This window comes from Cetorhinus maximus, chromosome 23, assembly GCF_964194155.1.
Source record: "Cetorhinus maximus chromosome 23, sCetMax3.hap1.1, whole genome shotgun sequence".
Taxonomy (NCBI): domain Eukaryota; kingdom Metazoa; phylum Chordata; class Chondrichthyes; order Lamniformes; family Cetorhinidae; genus Cetorhinus; species Cetorhinus maximus.
The window spans coordinates 61,766,108-61,775,367 of record NC_135901.1 but is presented as its reverse complement, the minus strand read 5'-3'; the positions used below and the strand labels follow the sequence as shown (position 1 = coordinate 61,775,367).

Below are 9,260 nucleotides of genomic sequence, written 5' to 3'. Positions count from 1 at the left end.
GACAAATGCGAGGTAATGCATTTTTGAAGGTCTAATACAGACAGGAATTATACAGTAAATGGCAGAACCCTTAAGTGCATCGACTGGCAGAGGGATCTGGGTGTACAGGTCCACAGGTCACTGAAAGTGGCAACGCAGGTGGATAAGGTAGTCAGGAAGGCATATGGCATGCTTGCCTTCAATGGCAGGGGTATTGAGTATAAAAGCTGGGAAGTCATGCTGCAGCTGTATAGAACCTTGATTAGGCCACACTTGGAATATTGCATGCAATTCTGGTCGCCACATTACCAGAAGGATATGGAGGCGTTGGGGAGGGTGCAGAGGAGGTTTACCAGGATGCTGCCTGGTCTGGAGGTTATTAGTTATGAGGAGAGGTTGGAGAAACTCGGATTGTTCTCACTAGAGCGACGGAGATTGAGGGGCGACTTGATAGAAGTTTACAAAATTATGAGTGGCATGGACAGAGTAGATAGTCAGAAGCTTTTTCCCAGGGTGGAAGAGTCAATTACTAGGGGTACATAGATTAAAGGTGAGAGGAGAAAACTTTAGAGGAGATGTGCGGGGTAAGTTTTTTACGCAGAGGGTAGTGAGTGTCTGGAATTTGCTGCCAGAGGAGGTGGTAGAAGCAGGTACGATAGTGGTGTTCAAGAGGCAGCTTGACAAATAGTTGAATAGGATGGGAATAGAGGGATACGGACCCCGGAAGTGCAAAATATTTTAGTTGACGGGCCATATGATCGGCGCAGGCTTGGAGGGCCGAAGGGCCTGTTCCTGTGCTGTACTTTTCTTTGTTCTTTGTTCTATAAACGGAATCAAAACCATTCCCATAGTTTCTTCTTTCCGTTCGTCTGTGTGATTGTCAATGTGGTTCAGTTCCCCAAAGGAAAGGACACATTTTTAACAGAACAAACTTTATTCACGTTAGTTGTGCATCTTCAGATCAAAAATTATCAGGGTGAAAAGTACAAAAAGAGTCTGTCTCCTTCTCTGTGTGCCCCATTGCAACAACAGCTTATATTTAGATAGCGCCTTTAACGTAATTCAACCGCCAAAGATAGTTCACAGGATCATTATATAACAGAGTCTGACACTGACACACATAAGGAGATGTTAGGCCACGTGACCAAAAGCTTGGTCGGAGAGGTAGGTTTTAAGAAGAGTCTTAAAGGAGGAAAGTGAGATCGTGGCGGAGTGGTTTAGGGAGGGAATTCCAGAGATTGGGGCCTCGGTAACTGAAACCACGGTCACCAATGGTGGAGCTATTCTGTTTGGGAATGTACAAGAGGCCAGAATTAGAGGAACACAGATATCTCAGAGACTTGTGGGGTTAGAGGACATCACAGAGATTGGGAGAGGCGAGAACAAGGAGGGATTTGAAAACAAGGTTAAGAAATTTTGAAGTAGATACATTCTTTGAACGGGAGCTAATGTAAGTCAGCGGGTAGAGGGTGATAGGAGAATGGGACTTCCTGTGAGTGAAGACACAGGCAGCAGTTTTGGATGACCTCAATTTGCGGGTGGGAGAATGTCCACTTACATTCCAGAACTGACATTCTGCTGGATCAGCACTGCCCTGTTTCCAAGACCAATATTGATCCTTTATAAGGTGCGGTTCCCAGAACTACACACAGTCCTCCAGGTGTGATCTAACCAGGCCTTTGTTTAGCTGTAGCAAACCTTTCCCTCTTTTCTATAACAGCGTCTGTAACAGCTTGTACAGCAAGAGGAATCGATTGTATAAATCGACTGAGAAAAATGAGGAGATGTTTGGTCAGAATAAACTTCTTTCAAATATTCAATAGGAAATCAATTGCTTAAATAAATATTCCTCTTTATTTCGAAGACAACATGTGAATCCCCAGTTCAACTCTCCATGCCATTGGGTCAGGGTAACTTTGTTAATGTTCACACACTGAGCGTGGACACTGCAGAAGCTCCTGCACCTCTTCCAATATTGTTTTTCTTAACTCAGAGTTTTCATAAGGGAATTGGGCGATTATTTGAAATGGGAAAAAAAACTGCAGGGTTATGAAGGAAGAGAATGATATTGGAACTAAGTTGATAGCTCTTTGAAGAAAGCGCACACCCGATGGGTCGAATGCCCACCTAATGAGCTGTGTCAGTTTACAATTAGATTAATTTCTCTGCAGCTTTCCAAAGTGTCACACCCCAGTTCTATTCCGGTAAACAGGATCTTGCAGCGCAGTGGGTCTACACAGTTTGAAATTCTATACAAGTCCCTTTGGCTTTTTCTTGCACATTGTTTCTGTAGTGTAGCGATGTCAACATACCATAAGTTAACAAATAAACAAGTAGTGTTTATCACATTCACTTCAGATGCGCAAGGTCACCGGTTCGAAAGCTGGCAAAAATATTTTGAAAACTGAATCATCTAATTGTGAGAAGTTGTACAATTCCTGTTTCTTGCTAAGCAATAGCCGAATACATTATCTCACAGCCATGTGACATTGGCACTTCACCAGGCTTTGAATGATTTTCTCCAAAAGGCACGGTAATGAGAAAGAGACAAAAAATGAGACGAATTACAGTAAGATAGTTTGTGCATGTGTGAAGTGTTGAATGACCTGCTGATGTGCTCTGTCATTTTATGATTCCAATGTCAGATCAATTTCTCTGCCGCATGGCTATGTTTTTCAGCCGAATTGTACTTCCATAAAACAGGGTTTGGAAGTGCAGTAAGGCTGCACAGTTTGATATTTTAAGTCGGTCCCTGTGGTTCTGCCCATTGTTTCTGTAGTTACCAATTGGTTATCACATACATGCAAAGGTCCCCTGTCTGGAAATGGGTAGAAACATTATTGAAATTTACACATTCAAGTGTGAGAGAAAGTTCCATAATTCACATTTGTTGTTGAATATTAACTGAATATAGTATCTCGCTGCTACAGTAAATTTGCCCTTCGCAAAGCTGTAAAAAGCATTCTCAAAACGAGGAAGGGTGAAACTGACTAGGCACAAAAAACTAGCAGTTCCTTTCATCAACAACAGAAATTAATGAGTTTACAAATACAAATTCACAGTTACTTACTGACTGAAAGATGACTACCAGTGTGATCCAAAGACTAGCTTCATCGTAAAGACAGACGCAATTGATACTGTGATTGAACACGAGACATTGGGAGAGATGGTCCAAAATTACTTTGTATCGCACTTCATCATGGTTCTTAATTCTTTCATGAGCATCGTTGGCCAGCATTTTTGCACATCCCCAAATCCCCTTGAGCTGTGTAACTTGTTAAACCATTTCAAAGGTTAGTTGAGAATCAACCACATCACTGTGGGTCTGGTGTCACATGCAAGTCAGACCAGGTAAGGACGACCGATTGAATTCCCTAAAGGACTGGTGAATCACATGGGTTTATATGGCAATATCAGTGATAGTTTCATGGTCATCATGACTGAGAAAATACTGAGGACATGTCTGATCAGAATAAACACCTTTTGTAAGTTCACCATGAAATGATTTGCATAAATAACTTATGTTAATATCGAAAACTGCAGAAAGAACCCTACTCCAACTCTTAATTTCATTGTGTAAAGGAAATGTTCATTAAGGCAAACTTCATGGATTCTACAGAAACTACTTCTTTGAAAAGGAATTTGGCAATGGTTGAAAGGGAGAAAATTCTGATAAATGGAAAGAGAGAAGGAAATTGGGACTAATTGGCAAGATCTTTGTAAAAAAAAACTGATATAAATATAATGGGTGGAAGGACCTCTTACTGCGCTGTGCCACTTGACGATGACATTGTTGATCAGTCTGTCTCCAGCATTCCTAATGAGAACAGCCGAATTCCATTTCTTCAAAACAAAGACCCAAAGTACTGCAGCATGACGTCACCTTTTAACATTCCAGACAGCTCCATTGGGATTCAGGCAGGAAAATGTTCCTGTAGCGTTGTAGTTACCCTGCTCATTTCGCATGTGTAAGTTATTCCATTCGATGCTCGGGGAAACATTATCACCCAACTGTGTGGAAAAGTTGCATCGCTCCCATTCCTGTTTGTTGTTGAATATGAACTGAATGCTGGATCTTGCAGCCACATTAGATTCGCTCTTCACCATTTCTGAAGATAACATTCAGCAAAATAAGAAGATGTTTCCGCTGGCAGTGGGTGATTGGAGAGTGCGGGGCTGGAATATTGTTACCTTTTCCTGTCTCACTCACCGTGGAGCTGAGAAAGAGCGATTAATTGATGGGCTTGTTTCAATCCAATAGCCTCGTTGATCTGTATTGATTTAGATGGGGGTTCATGATCGTCCATATTCTTTGTTATATCCGAAATGAATATCCATAAACAAAGCTTCGTGTGGGAGCTCAGTGGGCGACAGGTGAGTTTTCAACGTGGGGGGGTTTTCTTGTGGTTTCAGGGTCCCAGAACAAGCCAGAGAATTAATGAGTAATGATGGGGGGGAAAATGGCTATAACTTAGCCTCTGGGTGGTTTCGAACCACCAACCTTTTAGCTCACAGCCGAACAGGCTGACCAATTGCGCCACAGAGACTTAAGGAAAATGCCTGCACGCTGTAGGATATCCTAAAGCAATGGCTCAGCGAGTGAAAGCTTCAGATTGCCGCTACCCGAATGATAATTATCCTCTCAGTTTTACTCTTCCCAAATAAAGGGTGAGACATTCATTGTGGATACATGGAAACAGTCTGATCCCACCCACTGCAGACACATCCATGTCACTGGGAACCAGATCCCCTACAACTGGTGCCGTCTCCCTTCGAGCCTTTTGGTGCCTTGTCTGTTACCAAGTATTCCGCTTGTCCCAAAACCAATAATTCTAAAGGAGTTTCTCTGTTTCACAGGGAGTGGTTAGGATCTGGATTGCACCACCTGAGAGTGTGAGGGAGGCAGATTCAATCGCGGATTTCAACAGAGAATTGTACAGAAAATGCAGATCTCCGGGGAAAAGGTGGGGGAGTGGGACCAGGTGAGTTAGTTTCCAGAAGAGTAAGAGGCCTCCCTTTTCAGACGGAGATGAGCAGATTTTCTTATTCTCTCAGAGGTCGTTAGTCTGTGGAATTATTTTCCCCAGAAAGCAGTAGAGGCAGGGTCATTGAATTTATTCAAGGCAGAATTAGACAGATTTTTGATACACAAGTGGGTCAAGAGTTATGGGGGTGAGGTGGGGACAGACAGCAAAGAGGAGTTGAGACCACAGCCTGATCAGCCATGATCTTATTGGATGGTGAAGCAGGCTGAAAGGACTGAATGGCCAACTCCTGTCCCTGAGTCCTTTGTTCCTATGAGTCGGGCCGAATGGCCTCTATCTGTGGTGTAGCCTTGGCTCTGATTCTCTGACACTATGAGGTGCTTGAGGGGAAAAATGGTCTATTTCTGCTCCTATTTGTTATGTTCTAATTCAGAGCCGACACCACCCAAGGCAATGGTTGGTCTACTGTTGATGGTGGCAGCGTGGTTCCACGTTTTAACGAGATTGGCTTGGGTTTCGTTGTTTTCATGGGTTCGAATCCTCAAGCCATCAACGTTTCAGCTGTTTTGTTCTTTCAGTCACTTCACCTGAGCCCGGGCTTGTGGTTGTTGCCGTATTAAGATGTCCCTCCTGGCAGGATGAACCAGGAGAGATAGTAGGAATTGCAGGGTGACTGGGAATGTGTGGGGCCGAATGTCCTCTCTCTCTGTTAAACCTGTCTATGATTTTATATGAAAAAGGTTAAAATCGATATAAGGTCTGTAATCATGGCTGAGTGGTGAAGACAATGGATTTAAAATCCATTGCGCTCTCCCCATGAAGGCTTGAATCCTGCCGACCTCGCTGCTCCTTCCTTTAGGTGCCTCCAGATTAAAATTAATTATTGGGGAAATGGAATAAAAACCTTCCAACCACTCTCGGGTGGTTCTCCTGCTTCCCTTCCTCGTTTCTTCATTTCCGTTCATCTGCAAGCATTCACCATAATCTCTGTCTGAAATGGAACAATAATTAGACCTGTTGGTGACATCCTTGTTTTCTGGGTGTTTGTTTCTCCTCAGGCCTCTGTCACTCTCGGTGTATATGTTTGTGTGTGTTCCTCTGTGTGTGTCGATGTGGTTCAGTTCCCCGAGGGGGTGAACACATTTTTAACCATCACAAACTTTATTCACTTTAGTTGTGCAACTTCATATTAAAATGTTACAGAGAAAAATATCAGGATGAAAGATGCAAGAGGAGTTTGTCTCTTTCTATGTATGGACTACAACAACAACTTAAAAAGCATCTTTAACCTAATGAAACGTCACAAAGCGTTCCCCAGGATCATTATAGAACAAAGTGTGACACCGAGTCACATATTCAGTCAGGTGACTAAAAGCTCGGTCAAAGGGGGAGGCTTTAAGAACTGTCTTGAAGGGGGAAAGTATCGATTTCATGTTCCAGCTAACAGCAATGGTTCTTCTCATTGGTGAAGAAGTCACTTGTGTTCAACCCAAACAGATCATTTGGCAGGAGAAAGTTGTCTCTGGTGAAAGAGATCTAAAATGAAAAAAAAATGTCAAAAGTAGCTCCATAATCCAAATTTCAAGCCTTATTGGTAGTTCCTCTGGTGTCCCGTGACTCGGATTTACAGCTTTCATTGGGCCCACAGTGGTTAGGCTGGAGGGCTTTAGAAGTTGTAAGTTGAACATGAGCAGCTTGTCGGACTATTTCACCTCATTGTCGATGTCATGTTCCAGCTCACAGCAAATGTTCTTGTTGGCTGAAGAATTGGTTTGTGTTAAGTCTAAATATGCAGTTTTGTGGTAAAGGAGGTCTGAAGTATTTTTTTAAATGGTAAAAGCAGCGTAGATAAGCCACTCCGGAAGAAAACTTGACAGCTTTTCTGGTGGTCCAGTGGTTACGATTCGGTGCTTTTAGCGCCTCAGGTGGGGTTGAGTTCTCGGTCAAGGAATGAAAATTTATTGATCTTGTGAAATGTTTAAAAACGAGTGTTGCGAACTTATTGATTGAAAACATTTAACAGCTGCACCAGAGTCAGTGGAGGGGGAGTTGAATTTTTGCCTCAGAGCTCAAAATGTCACATTGGGAACAGTACGAGAACAAACACAGACGTGGAGTGAAGAAATGAAAGAAAGACCAGAGAAGGGCTGGTTGCAGAGCAGTTTACATAGTGATGTTGGTGCGAGGAAAAATATGGGTTGGAGAAGGATATACTTTGCTGCCTCCTGTTTGCGCTGGCACAAATATTACTCCTGATCGATCAAACAATCAGAACTGCTTTTTAAAAGCAGTACACAGGGCCTAAAGACCTCCTTCTATGTTGTAACTTTGTATAATTTTATGTTTTCCAACACCACGGCTGCTTTCACAATAATTCTGCCATTTTATAGTCCAGACCAGCGAGATGTAATATCTTACCTTGTATTCGGCTCTTTTGAAACCAAAACACGGAGCAAATTCAATGAGTTTCCTTGTCACTTCCAGCACGAGATTTGTCACAAGACTAATTGAGCGACACATTAATGGTGCCAATCCTTCACTGGAGCTCACCGCGTCCAAAGAGCACTGTTACCATCATCCTGTATGTACCTTCTTGCAGGACATCTGCTGATCAATATAGGCTTATCACAGCTCTGCTTTCTTCACATTGAAACGCAGTGTGAAAATATGAACAATTTGAAAGCTGAACAACCTACACAAGACTGGAAGGAGAGTGTGACTGTCGGTAATGGGCACTGTGCACATTCCTGTAATCAGCATCTAGGAGAAGATGAGATCCTGATGTCTTTTTACTCTATGGTCTGCAAACCTATCTTATTGTGTCTTACATTCCCATGTACTGACTGTCTCTGCATCAAGCAGCTAATTGACCCGGGAGCTGAAAGGACAGAGGGAGCTGGACGAGAGGCAGGGACAGAAGCAGAAAGAGATACAACATGAAATTGCTTTGAATTTTATATGCATCGGTTGCTTTTAGTGGTTAATGTCTGCCTTGTAAGTTTCACAGCTGCCGCAGAGATTCGGTTGGTGTTTTCCCTTAAAAGCAGCAAGATTTTAAAAAATGCCACAGCGCCCAAGGTGGGGCTCGAACCCACAACCCTGAGATTAAGAGTCTCATGCTCTACCAACTGAGCTAGCCGGGTATGCGGAAGAAAAAGCTCCATATGCCAACATACATGTAAACAACTGTTGCTTTCCACCTGGAGCTTCAGCTTGTTCTGAATTTCAAAGTGTAGAAGGTGATCGACCAGCAAAAGCCCCTAGGTTGCAATGCATTCCTCTCAATCATCAATAACATCGTTCACATCTTCCACTTCTTAGCTGCACCTCCTTCCAAACATTGCAAATTCCTCTTACATCTTTCATCCTGATATTTTTCCCTGTAACATTTTATGATGAAGCTGCACAACTATTGTGAATAAGGTTTATGCTGGTAAAAATGGGCTCACCCCCTCGGGAACTGAAGCACATTGACACACACGGAGGAACACAAACAGACATATACACCGAGTGTGGCAGAGGGCAAGGGATTGTTTCTAAGGAGAGACAAACACCCAGACAGCAAGCATGACAATAACATTTTTTTGCCAGTTCCAACTGCAAGTTTCGTGAATGAACAGAAATAGGAAAACTCCCGAGTGTTTGGATGGATTTTATTCAATTTAACCGATAATTAACTCTGTAGACACAGTTAAAACCAGGCATAGTAAAAAACGAGAAAGAGCAATGTATTTGGACTCAATGGCTTTAACCACTCGGCGATGACGACTGGCCTTATGGTATACAAGCATAGATGGGGAAAGCAGAGGAGGAGGACATGCGGCCTCTGGTGGCCGATGGAAGAGGAATTCAGCGACTTTGACAACCCGCCTTTTCTCCACAGCAATTTATTCTTGTATTGTCTCTCCTCGCTCTTCCTGTTTAAGTGAAACACTGCACACGCCTGCTTCAACTTTAGGCTGGCACTTCTTCGATTAATGGGAGTTCTGAAAGTGCAATTTTGGCCAATGTAAGCTTCAAACCGATCCCTCTACAGAAAGTAGAAGTACAATCTAGCACCTTAGACTGCTCGGCCACACTATCAAGCTCAGGCTGTTACTCCCCATCGCCTTGGCTGGTATTGATACTGAAATAGAACAGAAGCAAAGCAGCAACAATACGTCATAAGGCCCCACAAGCCTCCTCGGTCACTTTATAAGATTATGGCGGATCTCCAGTCCCAACAGCAATTTGCCACCCAATTCCGATGGCCCTTCATTCCCTTCGAGCCTAAAAACCACGAGAATTTTTGGATAA

General features: G+C 43.0%; 1 non-coding gene across 1 annotated transcript; it reads right to left on the bottom strand.

The window, feature by feature from the left end:
• Positions 1–8,034: 8,034 nt before the first annotated feature.
• Positions 8,035–8,107, bottom strand: trnak-cuu (transfer RNA lysine (anticodon CUU)). The gene has a single exon. It is a non-coding gene; the product is annotated as a tRNA-Lys (tRNA).
• Between the last annotated feature and the right edge of the window lie 1,153 nt (positions 8,108–9,260).